At 45.5% G+C, this 24,782-nt stretch overlaps 1 pseudogene; it reads left to right on the forward strand.

Moving 5' to 3' along the window:
• LOC144605237 (uncharacterized) overlaps positions 1-24,782 on the forward strand; it is an 86,802-nt pseudogene that overhangs the window by 45,959 nt on the left and 16,061 nt on the right.

Genomic DNA, 24,782 nt, shown 5'->3' on the forward strand with positions numbered 1-24,782 from the left:
ACTCATTGTGTCAGTTCAAATATTCCCAGCATTTGTCCAACTCAACTCTGTCGCAAACCCAACAATTCCCCGGAGTCTGAGACTGAACTACTGTCCTCGCTCTATCCACCCACCCCCAACTCTCTCTCCATCCACTCTCCAACCCGCGGCCTGGTCGTGCTGAAAGGTCCAGGGAGAGCCGGTGTCATTGGGAACAGACCCTGTCCCGGATGAGCAGCGGGACATTTGGCTCCCAATTCAGTTTAGTTTATTGTCACGTGTACCGGGCTACAGTGAAAAGCTTTTTTGTTGCGTGCTAACCAGCCAGCAGAAAGACAATACGTGAATAAATCGAGCCTCTTACAGTGCATAGATACATGAAAAGGAAATAACGTTTAGTGTAAGATAAAGCCAGCAAAGTTCGATCAAGGATAGTCCGAGAGTCATCAAAGAGGTAGAGAAGAGTACAGCACCGCTCTCTGGCTGTGGTAGGACGAATCAGATGTCTAATAACAGCTGGGAACAAACTGACCCCGAATCTGGGGGTGTGCGTTGTAAGGGACCCGCTTTATTCTAACTCGTCCGCCCTCTGTCCTCAGTCAGGGCTATGTAAAGGCATTGGCGGCGGTAAATGTCTAAACACGGGTCCGGCCCAAAGTCGGTTGAGAGATGAATGTTGGCAGCGCAGCGGGCGGCAAACGCCAATGAAATAGCAAAGTGGAGTCTTTCTGTAGGGTGAGAGGCCGGGCACCGCCTGGGATTGTTGAAAGTCAGCTCCGGCAACACTGCCGCGCTCCCTCAGTACCGCACTGTGATGCGAGCCCAGTTTCTGCTCACGGATCTGGAGTGGGAAGTGAACCCAAATTGTGCTGACACCGGGACAGAACAGTGACACAACTGGTGCAATAACAGCAGCGACTGCACTTCAGACCGGAGACATTGGCCCTGAAGCAATATGACACTCATGGAACTATTTACGTTCTCTTTCATGTAACCTTCAAAACGTATCTATTTCCATTAAACAGTTAATTTCCTCTCAAATCTGAAAGTTTTTCCTTCAGTTTCAGATGCGGTGTGGGCAGGGAAGTTTGTAAAAGGATTTGTCGGAAGACCGATGACAATCGATTGTCCCTATGGAGCAGAGTACCGTTCAAACACAAAATACTGGAGCCATGGGTGGCCTCAGTGTAGAGTTTTAGTGGAAACTAATGGACAACATGCATGGAGCGCAAGAGTGTCAATCACAGATAACCCGGCACGAGGAATATTTACTGTGACTATGGAGGATCTTCAGTCCGGAGATACAGGATGGTACAGCTGTGGAATTACTACATCTGGCGCGGATCCAATGTTTAACATACATATCCAAGTATCTGAATGTACGTTTCTCAGCGATTGACTTGACGTCTCGACTAAAATGCCTGATCCATGTTTTCTCCGGGAAGGGTCAGGCCAGCACCGATATCCCGAGGCTCCGCATCAGTGCAGAGACTTGCGGTGAGGGGCGGGGGTGGGGAAACCCCACTCATGTTGCTCTCATCCAGTGCATGTTTTTACAGGTGAGTGGTCAAAGCTGAACACAATTTGCCCAAGTTCGATCTCAACAACATATGTTCAACTGAAACATAACATCCCAACTTCTGTTCTGATCAGCATCCTTTTCCACACTTTGGGCAACATGTAAATGCAACCTGCTGTCAGAGGAAATTGTTGATGTAGTTAGAATAACAGCATTTAAATGACATTTTGGACATTTGGGTAGATTGGGATCATTGCGAGCGATAAGGGAGAAACGTGGACATATGGAAACGGTCAAGAAGGACACATTCTCTGAGCGGCTGCAGAACATTCTGGAGGGGGAGGGTGAACAGCCAGTTGTCGTGGTGCACATTGGCACCAACGATATAGGTAAAAACGGGATGAGGTCCTACATGGTGAATTTATGGAGCAAGGAGATAAACTTAAAAGTAGGACCGCAAAGGTAATAATCTCTGGATTACTACCAGTCCCACGTGCTAGTCAGAGTAGAAATAGGACGATATTTCAGATGAATACGTGGCTTGAAAAAATGGTGCAAGGGGGAGGGATTTCTAGGACATTGGAACCAGTTCTGGGGGGTGGGACCAGTACAAACAGGACGGTCTGCACCTGAGCTGGAATGGAACCAATGTCATTGGGGGAGTGTTTGCTAGTGCTGTGGGGAGGATTTAAACTAATGTGGCAGGGGGATGGGAGCATGAGCAGAGAGACAGAGGGGTGTAAAATGAGGGTAGAAGCAATAGGTAGCAAGGTGAAAAGTAAAAGTGGCAGGCAGACAAATCCAGGGCAAAAATCAAACAGGGCCACTTTTCAACATAATTGTATAAGGGGTAAGAGTGTTGTGAAAACAAGCCTAAAGGCTTTGTGTCTCAATGCAAGGAGCATTCGTCATAAGGTGGACGAGTTGAATGTGCAGATAGTTATTGATGAATATGATATAGTAGGGATTACGGAGACATGGCTCCAGGGTTACCAAGGCTGTGAGCTGAACATCCAGGGATATTCAATATTCAGGAGGGATAGACAGAAAGGAAAAGGAGGTGGGGTAGCGTTGCTGGTTAGAGAGGAGATTAACGCAAAAGAAAGGAAGGACATTAGCTTGCAGGATGTGGAATCGATATGGGGAGAGCTGCGAAACACTAAGGGACAGAAAACGCTAGTGGGAGTTGTGTACAGGCCACCTAACAGTAGTAGTAGAGTTGGGGATGGCATCAAACAGGAAATTAGAAATGCGTGCAAGAAAGTTAAAACAGTTATAATGGGTGACTTCAATCTACAGATAGGTTGGGTGAATCAAATTGGCAGAAGTGCTGAGGAAGAGGAATTCTTGGAATATATGCGGGATAGTTTTCTAAACCAACATGTCGACGAACCAAAGAGAACGCAGGCTATTCTAGACTGAGTATTGAGTTATGAGGAAGGGTGAGTTAGCAGTCTTGATGTGCGTGGCCCCTTGGGCAAGAGTGATCATAATATGGTTGAGTTCTTCATTAGGATGGAGAGTGCCATAGTTAATTCAGAAACAACGGTTCTGAACTTAAAGAAAAGTAACTTTGAGGGTATGAGACGTGAACTGGCCAAGATAGACGGGCAATTGGTTCTTAATAGGTTGACGGTGGATATGCAATGGAAGGCATTTATAGACCGCATGGATGAACTACAACAATTGTTCATCCAGGTTTGGAAAAAGAATAAATAAGTGGGCTAAGGCAGATAAGCCCAAGATGTAAAATGACCCTCAAGCCTGGGTAAGGGGCCTCACTGAAACTTGGTCAAGACTGGATTTTACCTACCTCAGTGACAAGATGCAAATAAAGTGCTCTTATGTGAGTCCATCCCTGGATACTGCCCAGCCCAGGGGAAATGTGGAGAAGGGGGGTGAGGAGTAATTTATCGTGGAACTGCAGAACTAGTCATAGCTTTTATAGCCCATTAGAGTGCAAGAATTGAGTCAAGAGTGTTTTCTTGTTATATGTACATGCAGCAGCACAGCAGAGCAATATACATGAATTCCTTTATCTTTTGTAATCACTGAGAATGCAAGGGGAGGAAGGTAACTTAGATGTGGTTGTGTAAAAGGCAATGAATGCTTTGTATCTCAGGGCATCTGAGCCAGGACATGTGTAACCAAAGTTGGCCAATTTGTAATAAAAATAATTTGTCCTGAAAGCAAGCCCCAGCGTTCACCTGAAATTTTCCCGTCTACAACATCCCTCCCAGTATTTGAGCACACGACATACGGGCATTTCAGTGCCAACTGGTAGAGTATATCATTTACTGAACTGCAGATTTCTGGGTGAGATCCTAAAACAAGAAGATCCAACTGTCATGTCTACAGACCCACCCCCCAAAAAAAGAAAATTTATGGAGCAGATGAACGTTCGATTGGAAATGTTGGTCTTAGCAGCATTGCTACAGGACCTCTTCTCAACTCTAGAGTTACTCTGTTCGAAATATACAAAGTTCTTACAGAGCAGGAGAGTGCAGGTAAAGGGATGAGGTTTTCATTGGCTCAATTGTCCAGACGCAGTGAGGAGGGGTAAGTTGGGCCGATAGGTATGTTTCTGTGTTGCATGACTCTATGACTAATATCTTGTAGGCTGGGAACAATTGTTTCCTTGATATTAAAGTATTTATGGAAATATAACTAGTACTGGATATTGACATGATAAAGGATAAGTTATGATTTTAATGCATGGTGTAGTTATGAAGGACCTAGTGGGGACTGACATATTTGTTCATTGATTTGTTCACCCCACGATACACATTTATTTGTTTTGGACACATTTCCAGTCAATGTACAAGCACATCAAAGGCCAACGTGCTATGGAAATAAATATCGGGTTCTGAGTCAAATGTGTGATTTGCATTTTGCTGTGGTCAACGTGCTTCCTGTTAATATGAGCAGTTGAGCAAAAAGTAAAAACCGCTTCAGTGGGCCAGGCAGCATCTCTGAAAGGAAATGGACAGATGACATTTGAGGTCAGGACGCTACTTCGGACTGAAGTAGAAGGTGTTACTTTTCTCGGGAAATGTGCACAGCAAAAACAAGTTAATAACTTTATATGTTCTAGGTGCAGAATTATTAGGCCATAAGTTCATACGTTCATAGGTTCTAGGTGCAAAATTATTAGGCCACTCGGCCCATCAAGTCTACTCCGCCATTCAATCATGGCTGATCTATCCTCTCCTCTCAACCCCATTCCCCTCCCTTCTATCCACAACCCATGACAGGAATATGTCAAACTCTGCTTTAAAAATATCCGATCTTCTATTCTTATCTATTGGTAAAGAACAAAAGTCTAACATCTGCAAGTTATATTTCAAGATCTCAGAATAAGCCCTGCCCGGTGACTGGCGTGCTGACATCGCTGAAATGAATGAAACACCAAAGCAAATCGGCTCACAGCAAGTTCCACAAACAGTAGTGTAATAACGACCAACTATTGTGATGCTGGATAAAAAATAAACCCAACTCAACCCAACAGTTACGCAGCATGGAGTTGCTGCCTTACGGCACAAGGGACACAGGTTCAACCCTGTCTCCAGGCGCTGTCTGTAAGGAGTTTGCGCGTTCCCCCACTGTGGGTTTCCTCCGGGTGCTCCGGTTTCCTCCCACGTCGCAAAGATATGCCGGTTTAACGGTTAATTGTCCCAGTAAATTGCCCTTAATGTCTAGGGGGTGCAAGAAAACGTGGGATAACATCGATCCAATATGAAAGGGTGATCGTTGGTCAGCACTGACTGGTTTGGCCGAAGGGCCTGTTTTCATTGCTCTATCTCTAAATTGAACTAAACTGAACTAACATTGTCAAAGTCCAAAGGTTCCCTTTCTATTTATTAAAAAAAATGTTTTATTGCTCGCTTGCACTCATTAACAGCAGCCAAACAATATTGCCAAAAATATGGCCTCCATTTCACAACACTTTCTCTTATTTAAGGTTCAGATATTAAATTGTTTTGAGCTGGGGGTTGCTCTTGCAATAAATTACAATTTCCTTCCCATTCTTCGACTCCAACTATGCATATTTATCAAAATCATCAGCATGAAATATTATCCATTTCTTGTGACCAAGTTATTTTTCAAAAAATGTTATTACTGATGCTCTGAAACGTGGGCTAAGGCGATCATTGAACCGCAATTTGATGTCTTTCTTTCATTAGGATGTACACATGGCTGTGAAACTATTACGTTAAAATAATAAGCACACGCTCTGCGGTCACATCGGAAATTACTTCGCGAGAAACCAGTTCTCAAAGATGCTCGTGTTTATGGCTTTCATTTAGGAGATAATGCACTGACTGGGGAAAATGCGCAGAGATGAGCCGTTCTGCCCATCAAGTCCATGCCGACGATCAACTGTCCATTCAAACTCAGGCAACGCGAATCGCTTTTCTTATCATCTCCACATTTGGACGGAAGTGTCGATGGGTTGGTTAGTCGGTTTGCAACCTACACCAGAATTGGTGGAGTTGCAGATCTCCAGGAGGCTGTTCAAGAATATACCACGATATAGATTAGCTACAGAAATTGGTCGAGAAGTGGCAGATGCATGCAAGTGTGAGATGTTGCATTTTGGGACGTCGAATGTAAGCGAGAGGAAAAGTGTGACTAGCGTAAATGGGACATGTTGGTCGGTGTGGGCAAGTTGGGTCGCAGGGTCTGTTTCCACACTGTATGACTGCAACTCCATAACAAGTTGTTGCAACAGAAAGAAAGGCAAATAATATTGCATCGACAAGTGTAATGTTTATATTAACAAGACAGCATCGAAACAGGCCGTTCGGCCCACCGATTCCCTGGCAACCATCGACGACTGGTTCACATTTGTTCTCTGTTGTCCTACATTCGCATCCATTCCCCAAACGCCAGGGGCAAATTACAGAGGCCAATTGTCGGTGCACAGCCACGCATCTTTGGGATGTGGGTGGAAGATGGAGCAACTGCAAGGAACTCCACATGGTCACAGGAAGAACATGCAACTCCATACAGACAGCGCCCGAGTTTAGGATCACACCGGGGTCTCTGGCGCTGTGAGGCAGCAGTCCACCACCTATACAAGTGTACTACCTGAGGCCGCGCCACTCTTCAAAATAAATGTAATTCAGAATACAAATATATACAGAACAGAAATAGTGCAAACCTCTCCATACATTTACAGTGTCTACACATTCAATATTGCGAGCGGTAGTCCCAGTCGTGTGAGCACCTCCCTTCCGCCTTACATATAATCAATTACCTCTCATGCAGCTCCCTAAGATGATGTCCAATTGATTTCTGGGTCTGGCGGTCCACTCACATTTTATCAAGCGGGAATGAATTTGAAATGTGTACACATCCTGCACGTTTCCACTCTTCTAAATGTAAGTTTCTATCAACTATATCATAATTGACAACGTTAATGAGTATAAACAGGCTATGAGATTAGAAATAAACACTGTCCATGTCCTAAGGTTGAGGTAACTGCAATAACAACGTTTAAAGGGCACTTGGGCAGGGAATTGGACACAAAAGAGTTATAGATGGTGAGCCAAACGTGGGTAAATTTGACTAAATTAGATGGGCATCTTGGTCTAACGCGTTGGGGAGCAGGGCCTGTTTCCGTGCTGTATGAATCTGTGATCATCTGACCCAACCATTTTGTAAACTGAACCCAGAGCCTTTCCACTGTAACCTGTCGAGGTGCTGGTGGCTCGCTACGGTTCACGATCTGACTTCCTGTCACCATCTTCCTCATTGCTATTTGAGAGATGCGTTTGTATCTCAGAGCTCAGAGCTGAGCGACAGAGAGCCAACGACAGACCGCCTTGTCACTGTTGATAAAACAATGTGGATTCCCATACTTCTCATCTCCTCGCTGCCCGGTGTGTGAAGCCAGATCTAGATATTCCAATAATCAATGTTAGTTGGGGTACCGTGCATCCCTTCCACAGCAGAGATGATTAGGTATGTGTAGACATGTAATGGGGGAAATGGAACTCAGTGCATTATGGTGTCGGCGTGCAATTTATTTTCTCGGCGTCTTCTTATCAGAAAATAAATCCTGCCCAAGATGTCCGAGACATATGTGTTCGCAATTTAGACGATGCTTAGGAATGCGAACGGTTATCTTGAGTGAAAAAGAAACATTTCTAATGCTCGTCGTGTTTCCAGGGTGCCAGAAGTGGAATTATTCTCACAAATATAATTTCTGTCAACCTCACATTGGTTTCTGTTCCTTAACATCCAGTCGATGAAACGTTTTGTGAACCTCAGGTCGTGGCTCTGTTCCTCAAGGGAGCTGACTGGCAGACTAACCTACTCATACAATACGGAGTCATTCCCCACACGCCCTTTGCCTCTGACCCTGTAGAGTGGTCTGCATCACACACATGGCACATTAATGATCCTGCTCCAAAATTGAAATAGAAAAAATTGTTTTGTTACTGATTTTCACCGGACGAGAGGCGCTGACAAGGCCTGTATTTATTGTCCTGGTCTATGTTCCTGTTCTCTCCCTCTGGGCCATTGTAGAGGGGTGGGTGGGGGCGAAGCACACAGTATGGGTTCTGCAGGCCCATGTAAACCAGTCTGGGCGGGACTGTGAGATGGGGTTGGATAATAATCTCGTGTCTTCTCGGTCACCATTGCTGCGAAACGTTTCTCAATCCTATAATTATTGAGTAAATTGGATTCAAACTCCCTATGTATCATGGTATGATCTGAAATCACATGTCAATTTCTAGAGTCCATGTTAGTAATTTAACCACGGTTGGCTCAGGGTCGAATTGCACCCTGGGGATGGTCGCAGGCACAAAATAGCAACTAAATGTGGAGCATATACTCCAAGACAACTGTACTAAAGGACAGAGTTCACCGGGAAGTTCATTGCATTCTAGATGATGAGTTTACAACCGAGGTGGAAGTCAGGATGTTGGCCTCGTTGAGAATGTTGAAACAATCTCTGCATTCGTCCTACTTAACCCTGTCCCAACCCCACAATTCCACGGAGTCTGAGACAGAACCACTGTCCTCGCTCCATCCACCCAACCCCAACTCATCCACCTCTCTCCAATTCTGTGCAAGTGAGCGGCCGGGCACCGCCTGGGATTGTTCAAAGGCAGCTCCTGCAATACTGCCACGCTCCCTCAGTACCGCACTGCGATCACAGCCAGCTCTGTTTCTGCTCAGGGATCTGGAGGGGAAGTTAAACCAAATTGTACTGACCCGGGGAGAGAACACTGGTACAATAACAGCAGCGACTGCACGTCAGACCGGAAATACTGGCCGTGAAGCGAGATGAAACGTCATGAAACGATTTAAATTTTCTTTCATGTAATCTTCAAAATGTTCCTATCGCCATTAAACGGTTCATTTGCTCTTCAACTGAAAATTTCTCCCCTCAGCTTCAGGTGCAGTGGGCAAAGGAACGCGTAAACGGAGTTGTGGGGGAGACCCATCCCAATCGATTGTCAACAAGCAGCAGAGTATCAGTCGATCAGATTGCCACACGGAAAATATTGCTGCCGTGGGAGGAGCACTGGCCAGTGTACAGTTTTAGTGGAAACGAATGGGCAACACGGAATGAGGAGAAGAGTGTCAATCACAGATAATCCGTCACGGGGAATATTGTGACTCCGCAGCAGTGCAGAGACCTGCGGGGAGCGGGCGGGGGTGGGGCAACCCCACTCTTGTTGCTCTCATCCAGTGCGGGCTCTGCCCCACTGAGCGGCCACCCACTTCAAGTGGGATGCTCAGCACATTTGCCTGCCTCTCAACTGCATGACGTCACCCTGCATCTCAACTGCATCCCCACTCAAACTAATAATCCGACAGGAACAGATCAGTGAGAAAAAAGTGTTGCCCGCGGTCGGAATTCCCGGAGAATCATGAACAGGGAATCAGTCCCCAGAGCTCAACAGACTGCGTTTAGTCCTCCCGGAGCAGACCAGTCCGCTCCCCGCCCCCACCTCATCGATCAGTCAGTCCCTCCCCACCCCGCGCTCTCTCTCGCTCTGCCCCGTCAATGCGCCCCAACCCAGCAGCCACTGTCCACCCGGACATTTGCCCGGTGGTAAGCAGAATACACACATCAGCCGTCGCACACAGAACATAATCCTCCGACATTTTTGCCACATCTTTCCATCGCCCTCTCTTTCTGCTTTCCGAAGAGACCCTTCCCTGCGCAACTCCCTGGTCAACTCGTCCTTTCCCATCCAAACCACCCCCTTCCCAGGTATCTTCCACTACAACTGCAGTAAATGCAACACCTGTCCCTATACCTCCTCCCTCTACTCCGTCCAAGGACTCCAACAGTTTTTATATGTGAGGTAGAGGTTCACTTGCATCTCCTCCAACCTAATCTACTATATGTGCTGTTCCAGTTGTGAACTCCTCTATATCGGAGAGACCAAGCGCAGACTCGGCGATCGTTTCGCTGAACAACTCCACTCAGTCTGCCTCGGCCGATGCCACTTCCCGATTGCTAAACACTTTAATTCCCCCTCCCATTGCCAAACTGACCTTTCTCTCCTGGACCTCCTCCACTGTCAGAGTTAGGCCAAACGCAAATTGGAGGAACAGCACCTCATATTTCGCTTGGGCGGATGATTGTATGCCTCGTTGTCACCTTCCCTTCAGCTGACGATGATCCAGCCTACATTTTCCTTTGGCAATTTCACCTTTGATCACATGTTTTCACATCTGACCCTTCCATTTCTCTTCTGTCTCCCTGTCCCATGATTCTCAGGCTCAAGAAGGGTTTCGACCCGAAACGTCACCCATTCCTTCTTTCGAGAGATGCTAGCTGCTCCGCTGAGTTACTCCAGCAGTTTGTGTCTATCTTAAAGGGATTGTAATTATTTTTCGCCTTTAAATTCCAAGGCATTGAATAGCGTTCTGGGTAGGCTGGTCTTCATTAGTGACAACATTCACAACATAATTTGACATAATATGCTTCCGACGTGCAGATGTTGAGTCCATACTTTTGGAATCGTGTTCAGCTTTAGTCTCTCCGCTCTAAGAATAGGTGGACAGAGTGCAGAAAGGTTTTAGGACGACGCTGCCTGGGCTGGATGGCTTTGACGCAGGGAGAGATTGGACAAACTCAGACTTCATCCCTTGGTGTGAAAATGATTGAGCGAGGAACTTATAGAAATGTATCAATCACGAAAAGCATGTTCACTTTCACTCGACGTGTGGAATCAAAAAGTGGAGGACAATGGAAAATGGGAAACATTTAAAGAGGGGGGAATAATAAGGTACCATTTACCATAATGGCAAATTTTTACACAGAACCTGTGTCTGCTCCTGTGCTCGGATATCTGTCACCAACAAATGGCTCACGTCTCGGAGGCTCAGTGACAGTGTCCTGTGAGTCTGCCCGTGCACGAAGCTGAACACAATTCGCCCAACTTTTACCTCAACAGCATATGTTCAACTGAAACATAACATCCCAACTTCTGTTCTGAGGGGCAACCTTTTCCACACTTTGGGTAATATGTAAATGGAACCTGTTGTCAGAGGAAGTTGTTGACGCAGTTAAAATAACAGCATTTAAAAGACATTTTGGACATTTGTGTAGATTGGGATCATTACGAGCGACAAGGGAGAAACGTGGACATATGGAAACGGTCATGAATGACATATTGGTCGGCATGAACGAGCTCTTGTGAAGGGCCTCTTGTAACTCTAACGTTCTTCGGTTTCTGGGCTTCGCACACTCAGAGAGATGGAGATGAGCTGGTGAGATATCAACTGGACGGTTCGGGCAGAGATAAAGGGCTGCTGTGATTTAGCAAGTGTTTGGTTTTTAACTGTTCACACAGGTGTCTGAATGTTTGCTCCATTCCCACAGAACCTGTGTCTGCTCCTGTCCTCAGATATCTGTCACCAACAAATGGCTCACGTCTCGGACGCTCAGTGACATTGTCCTGTGAGTCTGCCCGTGGATCCCTTCCCATCCGTTACACGTGGCATGAGAAGAACGAATCTGGGGATCCAACGATCTCGAATAGCAATCAACTGGATCTGATTTCTGAAATCCTCAGAGGACAACACCGTCGATATTTCTGCACAGCCTCAAATAATCGTGGGACAAAATCCAGTGAAATACTTACCGTGAAAGTCTTCAACGGAGCAGGAACGTGCAGTTATGTGACAGAAATCAACAATACAGGTGAGTGTTACATTCCCTTGGGAATATTGTTTCACAATTCCTCTCGTATCCTTTTAGCCACAGTTTTTCACCTTGTGGTGATATTCGTGGGTATCTTGGTGTTTGCAGACGGTGTCATTGTAGCCACTGTGAGCTCATGGTGTAAAATGCGAGAGTTTGTTTGGGGGACAGGCAAATAATTGCCTGTTGCTTTCACCTGGGGCGTGTTGAGCTTCGAAAGGAGAGAAAGACCTGCACTTATCACAACGAGTACAATCCTTCAAATATCCGGCTTATGCCTTTAAAATGATTTTCTGGCTGCCGCTTAAGATCTCACAGTCACTTTGAGACAGAGGAAGCAACCAAATTGATTCAGTTTGGATCCATCATTATTTATAACCAAGTATGTACAATTTCATGATCACGACAGGATTAAGAAAGGGTTAATTAGTGCGAATCTCTGGAGGAACTCCATTAATCGCACAAATTTAAAGTGAATCTACTAGGCCGTCACTCCATAAAATATTACCCTTGCATTTGTCAAAGTGAATTGTGAAATGCAACTCCCGATAGTTGTGCAGACGCTCAGATGGGATGTCCAGAAGACAGACAGAATGGTTTACATCGGCGAGGCCAAGCGTAGCCGAGGCCAAGGTTTCGCTGAGAACTTGTGCTTGGTCTGTCATGACCCATCATCGCGCTTGATAGACACCCCATCTTCAACCTCCCCCACTGATGTAGAGCAGCAGCAGTTTGCACCATCTGCACGATGCACTGCAGCAACTCACCAAGACTCCCTAGACAACGCCTTCCAATTGCAACAGGCTCAATGTTCAATGCATCATTCTTCACCATTCCCACAGTCATTGGCTGGGAAGCGCTTTGGAACGACCTGTGCAGATAGACAATAGACAATAGACAATAGACAATAGGTGCAGGAGTAGGCCATTCAGCCCTTCGAGCCAGCACCGCCATTCAATGCGATCATGGCTGATCACTCTCAATCAGTACCCCGTTCCTGCCTTCTCCCCATACCCCCTCACTCCGCTATCCTTAAGAGCTCTATCCAGCTCTCTCTTGAAAGCATCCAACGAACTGGCCTCCACTGCCTTCTGAGGCAGAGAATTCCACACCTTCACCACCCTCTGACTGAAAAAGTTCTTCCTCATCTCCGTTCTAAATGGCCTACCCCTTATTCTTAAACTGTGGCCCCTTGTTCTGGACTCCCCCAACATTGGGAACATGTTATCTGCCTCTAATGTGTCCAATCCCCTAATTATCTTATATGTTTCAATAAGATCCCCCCTCATCCTTCTAAATTCCAGTGTATACAAGCCCAATCGCTCCAGCCTTTCAACATACGACAGTCCCGCCATTCCGGGAATTAACCTAGTGAACCTACGCTGCACGCCCTCCATAGCAAGAATATCCTTCCTCAAATTTGGAGACCAAAACTGCACACAGTACTCCAGGTGCGGTCTCACCAGGGCCCGGTACAACTGTAGAAGGACCTCTTTGCTCCTATACTCAACTCCTCTTGTTACGAAGGCCAACATTCCATTGGCTTACTTCACTGCCTGCTGTACCTGCATGCTTCCTTTCATTGACTGATGCACTAGGACACCCAGATCTCGTTGAACTCCCCCTCCTCCTAACTTGACACCATTCAGATAATAATCTGCCTTTCTATTCTTACTTCCAAAGTGAATAACCTCACACTTATCTACATTAAACTGCATCTGCCATGTATCCGCCCACTCACACAACCTGTCCAAGTCACCCTGCAGCCTTATTGCATCTTCCTCACAATTCACACTACCCCCCAGCTTAGTATCATCTGCAAATTTGCTAATGGTACTTTTAATCCCTTCGTCTAAGTCATTAATGTATATCGTAAATAGCTGGGGCCCCAGCACCGAACCTTGCGGTACCCCACTGGTCACTGCCTCCCATTCCGAAAGGGACCCATTTATCCCCACTCTTTGCTTTCTGTCTGTCAACCAATTTTCTATCCATGTCAGTACCCTACCCCCAATACCATGTGCCCTAATTTTGCCCACTAATCTCCTGTGTGGGACCTTGTCGAAGGCTTTCTGAAAGTCGAGGTACACAGATGGTGAGGGACGTTGTACAGTATCTGTCTCTCATCGCAATCTAGGTGGAATTCAACAGACCTAAGACAAGGATTGGGCGGACTCCCCTGTGCACATTGATGTATATTATAACGTATATTTTTGTGAAAGGCTAACTATGCTCGTCAATTTCTGAAAGATTTTTCTTTAGTTTCAGGTGCACTGTGGGCAGAGAGCGAAGTAAGAGGGGTTGTGGGAAGAGCGATCACAATCGATTGCCACTATGCAGCAGTGTATTGCTCACACACAAAATACTGGTACCGTGGGACAAGTCGCCAATGTGCACATGTAGTGGAAACAAATGGGAAACATGAACAGAGCGGAAGAGTGTCAATCACAGATAACCCGCAACGAGGAATATTTACTGTGGCTGTGGAGGATCTTCACTCTGGAGATACAGAATGGTACAGCTGTGGAATTACTGCACCTGGCGAACCAACATTTGAAGTGCATCTACAAGTATCTGAAGGTATGTTTCTCAGTGAGTGACGTTATGTCTCCACTTTGGCATCCACACGAAACTTTTGTTCGGTCGCGTATGGGAGTCTGGTGCACAGTTCTGGTCGCCGCTTTATCAAAAAAAGATGTGAAGGGTTTCGAGAAGTTGCAGAAAACGTTCACCGGAATGTTTAGTTGAAGTTTACAAATACAACATGGGAACGGATCCTTCTGCCCACCGAGTCCACAACGACCAGCGGTCACCAGTCACACTAGGACTATGTTATTCCACTTTCCCATTCGCTCCCCACACACAATTCCACAATATCGCCATTCACACACCTCATTAGTGCCACAGTATCGCTATCAACAATTTTATACCAGGAAATTAAAAAGTTGTTGGTAGTGATACTGTTGCACGAATGAAGTGTTCGAATGTCGGTATTGTAGAATTGTGGAAAAGTTTCAGATTATAAGAAGATTATAAAAACTGCAAATGCTGGAAATGTAAAACAAAGAGTGATGGTGCTGCTGTGTATCGGTACAGTGGCAGACATGGTAGTTCTGGATGCTGGGGGGATGGAGAGACCCTGAGATGTATAAATCTGGTTCATGGATTGTGAAGAGGAGGTTTCTGACGGGCAATTTGGCAGTCGCTTTGAAATGTAACATCTGAGTTGGTGACATTGTCCTCACCACTACTGGAGTGTGTCCCTGTTGATCCCCTTTGAAATTGCACTGCTGCATACACAGTTTGATTTTGCTTAGACAAATGGGCAGCTTCATTGCTGCTTTGAATGTCCAACACTGTTGCGTAACCGATGCGCCCCTTTCCTGCTGATAATCCTTGAAATTTAAACGAGAATCCAAGATTTGTCTGATGATTTGTCTGATTTGTGGTCAGTTTTAATCACCACTAGGCCAAGTTGATGCGTTGGGCCCAAACCTCTGCTGCATTGGTGCAGCTCCCCGCCCCCTCCCCCTCCGTGCCCTCTCTCCTCCCCCTCCGTGCCCTCTCTCCTCCCCTCCCTTGCCCCTCCCCTTCCCCTCCCCCCACTCCTTTCCCCTCAAGCTCCCTTATCCTCCCTCCCTCCACCTTCCCCTTCCCCTCCCAGCCTTCCCCTCCAACCCACTCCGTCTCCCTCAACTACCCTTATCCTCCCTCCCTCCACCTCTCCCTCTCTAGGAGAAAGATTTAAACTTTAAAAAGTGAATAACTAAAAATATAACAGCGATTTCAATGAATCTTCTTCCATTACCATCAAAGGGACAACTATGTGTAAGGTGGGGCTAAAATTGTTGCACTATCGTGTACCGTTTAGGTTGTAGTTCAATAGACAATAGAAATAAACCAATAGGTGCAGGAGTAGGCCATTCGGCCCTTCGAGCCAGCACCGCCATTTAATGTGATCATGGCTGATCATTCTCAATCAGTACCCCGTTCATGCATTCTCCCCATACTCCCTGACTCAGCTATCCTTAAGAGCTCTATCTAGCTCTCTCTTGAATGCATTCAGAGAATTGGCCACCACTGCCTTCTGAGGCAGAGAATTCCACAGATTCACAGCACTCTGACTGAAAAAGGTTTTCCTCACCTCCGTTCTAAATGGCCTACCCCTTATTCTTAAACTGGAACAAACAAACGAGAGTTTTTGTATATAGATGTTATATGATAGATACTGTCGAATTGGATAGGGTGCAGAGAAGAATTACGAGGATGTTGCAATGACTTGAGGGCCCGACCTACAGGGAGGGGTTGAGCAGGCGAGGACTTTATTTTTTGGAGCGCAGGTGGATGAAGGATGATCTTACACAGTTGGACAAAATCATGTGAGGAATAGATGGAATAAATGCACAGAGTATTTTGCCCAGAGTAGGGGAATCGAGAACCAGAGGACATAGTTTTAAGATGACGTGGAAATAATTTAACAAGAACCTGGGCAGTAACTTTTTTTACTCAAAGGTCGGGAGGTATATAAAACGAATTGCCGACGGATGTAGTTGTGGCAGGTACTATCGCATCATTTAAGAGCAATTTGGACAGGTACATGAATAGGATCGGTTTAGAGGGCTAAGGGCAAAGCAAGGGCGGGTGGAACTAGTGTAGATTGGGCGTGTTGGTCAGCATGGTCAAGTTAGACCGAATGGCCTGTTTCTCCGTTGTATGACTCGATGAGTCTATGTAGATGGATGGGTCACATTCCACCCTGGCGGCTCTGGCTAAGATACAGAGATGGTAGATATTGGCGAGTGTTTGATTTTCAGATGTTCACTCAGTGTGTGACTGTCTGCTCCTTTCCCACAGAACCTGTGTCTGTTCCTGTGCTTGGATTTCTGTCACCAACCCATGTCTCCTGTCTCGGGGGCTAAGTGCCAGTGTCCTGTGAGTCGGGCCGGGGATCCCTTCCCATTAGCTACATTTGGGATGAAAACACCCCATCTGTGGATTCAAAGATCTCAGACAATACCCTGGATCTACATTGTCAATCCTTCAAACACCAGCACCATCAATATTATTGCACAGCCTCAAATAAACGTGGGTCAAACTCCAGTGAAATGGTCAACGTGTCCATCTCCAGCAATGGCGTGTCCTGCAGTTTTCTCGTGAAAATCAACGGCACTGGTAAATAGTGGAGGAAATGAAGAGAAGAAGTGGAGGGGATGGGAAGGGGATGGGGAGCAGAAGGGGAAGTGGGGGTGGGGTGGTTCATAGGATCATCAGTGATAGAAGCAGAAATAGACCATTTAATCATGGTTGATCTATCTTCCCCTCTTCACCCCATTCTCCTGCCTTCCCATCATAACCCCTAATACCCTGAAATTACCGTTATTAAGATTAAAATAAGATTATCAAGATTAAAATAATGGAATGATGGCCCATTTGTCAATACTTGGTTGCTGGGCTCCAGAAATAGATTTCGCAGTGCTGATGTAGGCCAGCTTCCTGGCTAGAACTTCCTCTTATGTCAATACAGCTTTAAACTGGGTTTGCAGTGACATCTGTCCAAGCACTTTCACTTTCCCGCCATCATCTCCACATGACCGAAACTCAAATATGGGAAGGGAACAGAAATTACCAGTAAATGTGGCCACAGTTAACTCCTAGAGGACTGTATCAGCTTTGGTCCACCGTGTTAATGTTGGCCATTTAGTACCATCGATACTAATCTCATTTACCAGCCCCTCATTCATAGTCTTGCCAGACTTGACAATTGAAGTGCATCCACCATCTTGGTTTAAAAAATTTCCCTGCGCAGATACCCTCCAAATATTCTACTCCTTAACCCAACCCTATGTTCTCCACTTCTACGCACATCTGCTGTGCTGATTTCCCACGATAACCTACCTGTGTCCCTCATATCTTTGCACACCTGTAATATGTTCCTCCTTCCTGTCCTGTGGCGGAATAAAAACGCCGTCTATCCAGCCTCTCCTCCGAACTGTAATGTTTCATCCCAGGCAGTATCCCTCTCGTGAAATCAGTCCTTTAGTTTAGTTTAGAGATAAAACGTCGAAGCAGCTGACTTTCACCGGTGCACTAGTTCTATCCTACTCACGAGGGACAATTTACAGAAGTCAATTAACCTACAAACCTGCACGTCTTTAGAATGTGGGAGAAAAACGGAACACTTGAAGAAAACCCGCGGGGTCACAAGGAAAACCTACAAACTCCGTGTCGACAGTACCCGTAGTCAGGATTCAACCCGGGTCCCTGGTGCTGTAAGGCAGGCAACTCTACCGCTGCGCCACTGCACCGCGCTACTGTTGGCGACCTGAGTTGTAACCATCACTGCAGCTCGTCACGACAACATCTCCCATTCGCTGCAAATTACACTGAAGAATCATTGCCCTGCCGATTCAGCCTATAAATTCTTTACATCGGACAAGCATGCTCTATTGTTCAACTACAAGTAAAAGGCAGCGAGTCTGAGTTTTTGTTTCCTTGTTCCAACAGGACTTGAATATTCTTGTGAAACTTCGAAAAGATCCAATAATCCTCCATGGTAAACTACCTTGTTCCTAATGAAGGATGCCATGTGCTAATTGCTGGTGTTTTTCGTGAAATTCGTACAAGGGTTGGGGAGGGACGGAGAGAGAGGTGATGCAAGGGTTATTTAACGTTAGAAAAAGAAATATTTATACCGCTTGGCTTAAGCTGCCCAATCGAAATACGTGGTTTTGTTCCTCCAATTTGCATTTGGCCACACTCTGACAATGAAGCCCTGGAGAGAACGTTCAGTGTGTGAATGTGAGGGGGGGTTAAAGTGTTTAGCAACTGGTAAATCATATAGTCCCAGGCGTACTGAGGGTAGGAGTTCAGTGAAATAATCGCCCACTCAACGTTTGGTCCAGCTGATGTATAAGAGTCCACACCTGATACATTGGGTCAGGTTGGAGGAGGTCCAAGTGAACTCTGCCTAACCTGAAAGGACAGTTGAGGTTCTTGGACAGAGTCGAGGGAGGAGGTAGAGGGACAGATGCTGTATTTCCTGCAGTTGAAGGTGAAGGTACCTGGGGAGGGGGTGGATTGGATGGGAAAGGATGAGATAACCAGGGAGGTGTAGATCATAAGGAATAGGAGTAGAATTGGGCCATTCAGAAGGGTTGCAGAGGGAACGGTCTCCTGCACTCCACCCGGCATTGAAATGCACTTGGACCATTTCCAAACATCCCTCGCCTTTCTCGATCTCACCATTACAGGAGATAGACTATCGACTGGTCTATTATAAACCTACTGACTCCCACAACTATCTAGACCACACTTCTTCCTACAGGATTTGGGTGAATGTGGTTGATGGTCAGCGCAAACCTGAAGGGCCAAATGGCCTGTTTCCATACTGTGTCTCTCAATGGATCTTATTAACCCAAATATCAGAAAACATAACCAATGCTTTTGTACATGTTTCAAGCCTGTCACCAAAAGTTAAATGTATCTCTTAAACAATCTAGTAAACAAAAGTTTAGAAGAATGAGGGGGGGGACCTCATTGAAACATACGGAATAGTGAAAGGCTTTGATAGAGTGGATGTGGAGAGGATGTATCCACCAGTGGGAGAGTCTAGGACTGGAGGTCATAGCCTCTGAATTAGATGTTAATTTGGAAAGGAGATGAGGAAAATTTTCTTTAGTCTGTGGAATTCTTTGCAACAGAATGCTGTGGAGGCAAAGTAAGTAATATTTTTAAGGCAGACATAGATAGATTGCTCATTAGTACGGGTGTTATAGGTTTTGGGGAGAATGCAAACGAATGGGGCTAGGTGAGATAGATAGACCAGTCATCACTGAATGGTGGAGCAGACTTGATGGGCCGAATGGCCTAATTCTACTCCTATTCCTTATGGCTTTGTGACCTTATGACCTTATTCTATAAAAAATATAAGTATATAACTTGCGAATCAGCTATAATTTAACTCATCAGAAGTGGAATTGTACTGGTTTACGTCTCATTGTTTTGTGGAAATACTTGAATGAAAGGAACAAGTCCCCCCATTTGCTGCTTTTCAGAGGGCGTTCCCTGCAGTATTCACAATGACCGCTCCATCGCGAACCTCATCCCATGCTGTGAGATGAGTACAGTTGCCAAACCCAAGTATTGCAGTTTAGCTTTACTGTGACTTGTTCTGGTGTGGTGTTGATAGGAAAATGCAGTGTGAATTATGGGCTAAGACATTCCGCCTTGATATCACGTGGAATCGCCATGCAATTGATGGGGTCGTGCAACAAATGTCGCTGTCGCAGAATGTGAGAAAACAGTCTTGAATCAGACCGAATACAGCGAACTGAGTTAACTGACGCTCTCCCACATATTGAACCTTCAAACCATTAAAAATATATATAATAATAATAATAATAATAATAATGCATTACATTTATATAGCGCTTTTCAAACACTCAAAGACGCTTTACAGGGATTTCTAGAACATAGAGAAGTGAATAAATAGATAAATAAGTAAACGGACAGAGAAAGGAGACAGAAGGTGAGTTGACCTTCAGTGAAGGCAGTGCTGAAGAGGTGAGACTTCAGTGATGTTTTGAATGTGGTGAGTGAGGAGGAGTCTCTGACGGTTTGGGGTAGTGAGTTCCATAGGGTGGGAGCAGCGATGGAGAAAGCCCTGTCCCCCCAGGATCTGAGTTTGGTCCGGATGGGGGGGGACAGGAGATTGGCAGCAGCAGAGCGGAGGGTGCAGGTGGGAGTGTGCCTGTGGAGGAGGTCAGTCACATAGGGTGGGGCCAGGTTATTGAGGGCTTTGTAGGTCATGAAGAGGATTTTGTACTGGCTTCTCTGCGGGGTGGGGAACCAGTGGAGTTTGTAAAGGACGGGGGTGATATGGTCACGGATCGGGGAGTGGGTGAGTAGGCGGGCAGCGGAGTTTTGAATGTATTGAAGTTTAGTGATGATTTTTGAGGGTGAGCCATAGAGGAGGCTGTTGCAGTAGTCCAGATGGGAGGTGATGAAGACGTGGATGAGGGTTTCTGTAGCTGTGAAGGAGAGGGATGGACGGAGACGGGCAATGTTTTTGAGGTGGAAGAAGGCTGTCTTTGTGATGTGTTTGATGTGTTTGTCGAAGGAGAGGGTTTGATCAAAGATGATTCCAAGATTCCGGATGTGAGGTGAGGTGGATACTGGGAGACCATCAATATTGAGGATGAAGTTTTGGGTGGATTTGGTGAGCTTTATCCCTTTGGTGAGGAATACCCCTGAATATTCCATCATAATATAGTTTTTTAAAGTAGGAAGACTTTATTATTTATCTTAGTATAATTGAAATAGATCTGACATTCTATCACACTCATATGTTATGCTTGCATTAGGAAATAAAAACGTTAATAAAAGCCACGCCTTTATGAGCGAACCTTTAACCGATTTTTCGAACACGATTCCTCCATCCACCCACCTACCGCGTTAATCCAAGTAATATCGAGGATGTGAGATTAAGCATTATCATTTATAATTTAATTCATTAATTGGTCTCATCTGTTTCCATATTTATTGCCCCGCCTCCTTTCCACCACCAGAACTAATCTTTATTTAATTATTCCTGTCTATCCATGTGAATTTTAATATAATCTTCGGATTAGCTGCATTTTTGTTTCTTCCAGGATATTACGCTGTTCTTTATATCCTTCCACATCCCCAATTTCCCTCTCCCGTGACTCCCAGTCCGAAGAAGGGTCTCGACCCGAAACCTCGCGCATTCCTTCTCTCCAGCAATGCTGCCTCTCCCACTGTGTTTCTCCAGCATTTCGTGTCTATCTACTCTGTATTGACTGGTTTCACTGCTCCATCTCATGACGTCTTTCTTTGTCTTTTCCGAATCCATGTAACCGTGTAATGTCTCATTCCCAGTCTTGTTGCCATGCCTCAGCAATGAGGACTGTTATTGGTGATCATAATTGTTCTCACCGAACTCAAACCCCCCCCCGCAGTCTAACACCCGTTCATTCTCCCAGATCTCAATTGGCTGTCCTGCTTTGCCCCGCTCCACTCCACCAAGATTAGGAAGCAAATAACAGGTAAATGTTTGAAAGATAAACCGCCTCGTTTCCTCCCACTGATACTGTATCTCCTGCTCTTTGCTCAGTTACATCGCATGGACTGTGGGGCGCTGGCTGCTCTTTCTCCTGCTTGTGATCTGGAGTATCTCAATCGCGTTCTTCACAAGAGCCTCTAACGTAAGTTTTATTGTCATCATGTTCATAAATTATAGGAGCAGAATTAGGCCATTCAGCCCATCATGTCTAATCCGCACTCAATCACAGCTGATCTACCCTTCCCTCTCGATCCCATTCTTCTGCCATCTTCCCATAACCCTTGATATCTTTATTTATTAAGAATATGAAAATCTCCGCCTAAAAAATATCAATTGGCTTGGATAGATATAAAAATCCTCGGCTAACTCAGCGGGACAGGCAGCATCTCCGGTATGAATTGACCTGGCCTCCATAGCTTCCTGTGGCAATAAAATCCATAGATTCACCACTCTCTGACCAAAGCAATCCCTTCTCGTCGCCGAAAGTATCCAAGCGGGTTCCATTAATGCATTCAAATATCCTGTCCATTGATGGAAACAGAAACCGTGCACGTTTTCATATCCTGAAGTGAAACCAAATTTCGATATGGATGATATCACGAGGTTTTGTCAGGTTGTGCGTGTGCAGGTTGCATTTCTGTGCCTGGTGTGGATTCGTTGGGGTCCACCTTGAAGACAGCATTGTGTTGGGAGTGGTCGGGTCAAATAAAGCATGGTTCCCACTGTCAATGAGTCTGATGACTTCACATTGTCTTTTGCACAGACGCGATGAATCAGAACCTGGCCACTCGGCCCACGAATTACAGTGAAGACCCCTAGCTTGCACCAACAGTGAGGGAATTCAGCACCGCGATTAAATATTTAGGCATCATCCTGCTTTGTCAAATGATATCAATTGGACAGAATATATGTCTCTTGCAATTCAATTAACGAATTCAATGAAAGTGTCTTCAAAGCAATGTTTCAAACTTTCCAAACCCCATTTCCCGCACTGATCTTAATTTTTGTCACCTCTTCTAAGGTTTCTTTCATAACCTTCGAACCATTGTTTTAGCCTTTGCATATTTTCTGCTGCTCCAGAGCCTGACACTCTGTTAAATGAACTGTTAAAGGCACCTCATATTTCGCTTGGGCAGTTAACACCCCAGCGGTGTGAACATTGACTTCTCTAACCTCAAGTAACCATTGCTTTCCCTCTCAATCCACCCTCCCCCTCCCTTCCCAATTCACCGACCAATCTGACTGTCTCCGACTACCTTCTATCTCTCATTGCTTTGTGGATACCTTCTCCCAGCAAACAATAATCTATTCTACATTTTCATTGATCCCCATCGCCTTTGTCTCGTTTTCACACCTTACCATTCCTTATCCAAATATCTCCCTCTCCCCTGACTTCAGTCTAAAGAAGGGTCTCATTCCGAAATGTCACCCATTACTTTCATCCAGAGATGTTGCCTTTCCAGCTGTGTTATTCCAGCATTTTGTACAACCATTGTTTTATTGATTGGGTTACACAGCATGGATACCGACCATTTGGCCCACAGAGTCCAAGTCAACCAGCAATTAACTCTTTCACACTACATCTATCTAATCCCACTTTCGCGTCTTTTGAATACAGTAATATTGCTAAACATTTTAATGCTGCAACGAGTTATTTATTTTGTCCACCGTGCAAATGAGTTAAAGGACTATCAATAGTGGAAAGTCCATTCTTGTGCAGAACAAAATGGTTGAGTTGCAGCTTGTAAACAACGGGATGTGAAACTGCAAATACATTGTGTTGCTTTTTTCATTCTGTCTTGTGACTCTAACCCCGCCAATTTAAAGAACTAGAATGTTCCGATTCGTATCTCTGAACCGCATCTTGCGACCAGCTCGTTATAATACTACAATACCAACATGTAGCGGGCACTTGGACAGGCCCATGGATAGGGAAGGTTTAGGGAGATATGGGTCGAAGGTGGGCAAATTTGACTAACTTAGATGAGCATATTGGTCTAACGCATTGGGGAGAAGGGCCTGTTTCCGTGCTGTATGACACTGTGATCATCTGACCCAACCATTTGCTAAATATAACCCAGAGCCTTTCACACGGTAACGTGTCGAGCTGCTACTGGCTCAATATGATTCACGATCTGAGTTCCTGTTCCCATCTTCCTCATTGCTATTTGAGCGATGCGTTTGTATCTGAGAGAGAGCTGAGCGACAGTCCATTGCTGGCCTTGTTACTATGGATAAAACAATGTGGATTCCCATTCTCCTCATCACCTCGCTGCCCGGTAAGTGAAAGCCAGATATTGATATTCCTATGATCAATGTTAGTTGGGGTCCCGTGCACCCTTTCCACAGCAGAGATGGTTAAGTATATGTAGACATGTAATGGGGGAAATTGAACGCAGTGCATTGTGGTGATGGATCTGAAATCACATTTGAATATCTAGACTATGTTCGTAGTTTAACCACTGTTGACACATGGTCTAATTGCATCCTGATGATAGTTTATAGGCATAAAATAGCGAATGAATTTGGAGCAGATACTCCAAGACACCCGGACCGAAGGTCAGAGGTTCCACTCTCACCAGGAAGTTAATTCTACACTTTTAAAATGTGTTTACAACTGAGGTGGAAGTCAGGATTGTGGACTCATTGCTTCCGTTCAAATATTCCCTGCATTTGTCCAACTCAACTCTGTCGCAAATCCAACAGTTCCGCGGGGTCTGAGACTGAACCACTGTCCTCGCTCTATCCACCCTCCCCCAACTCTCTCTCCATCCTCTCTCCAACCCGCGGCCTGGTCGTGCTGAAAGGTCAAGGGCGAGCCGGGGTCATTGGGAACAGAACCTGTCCCGGATGAGCAGCGGGACATTTGGCTCCCAATTCAGTTTAGTTTGTTGTCACGTGTACCGAGCTACAGTGAAAAGCTTTTTTGTTGCGTGCTAACCAGCCAGCAGAAAGACAATACGTGATTACAATCGATCCTCTTATAGTGCATAGATACATTAAAAGGAAATAACGTTCAGTGTAAA

This window comes from Rhinoraja longicauda, chromosome 24 (genome assembly GCF_053455715.1).
Source record: "Rhinoraja longicauda isolate Sanriku21f chromosome 24, sRhiLon1.1, whole genome shotgun sequence".
NCBI classification, from domain to species: Eukaryota; Metazoa; Chordata; class Chondrichthyes; order Rajiformes; family Arhynchobatidae; genus Rhinoraja; species Rhinoraja longicauda.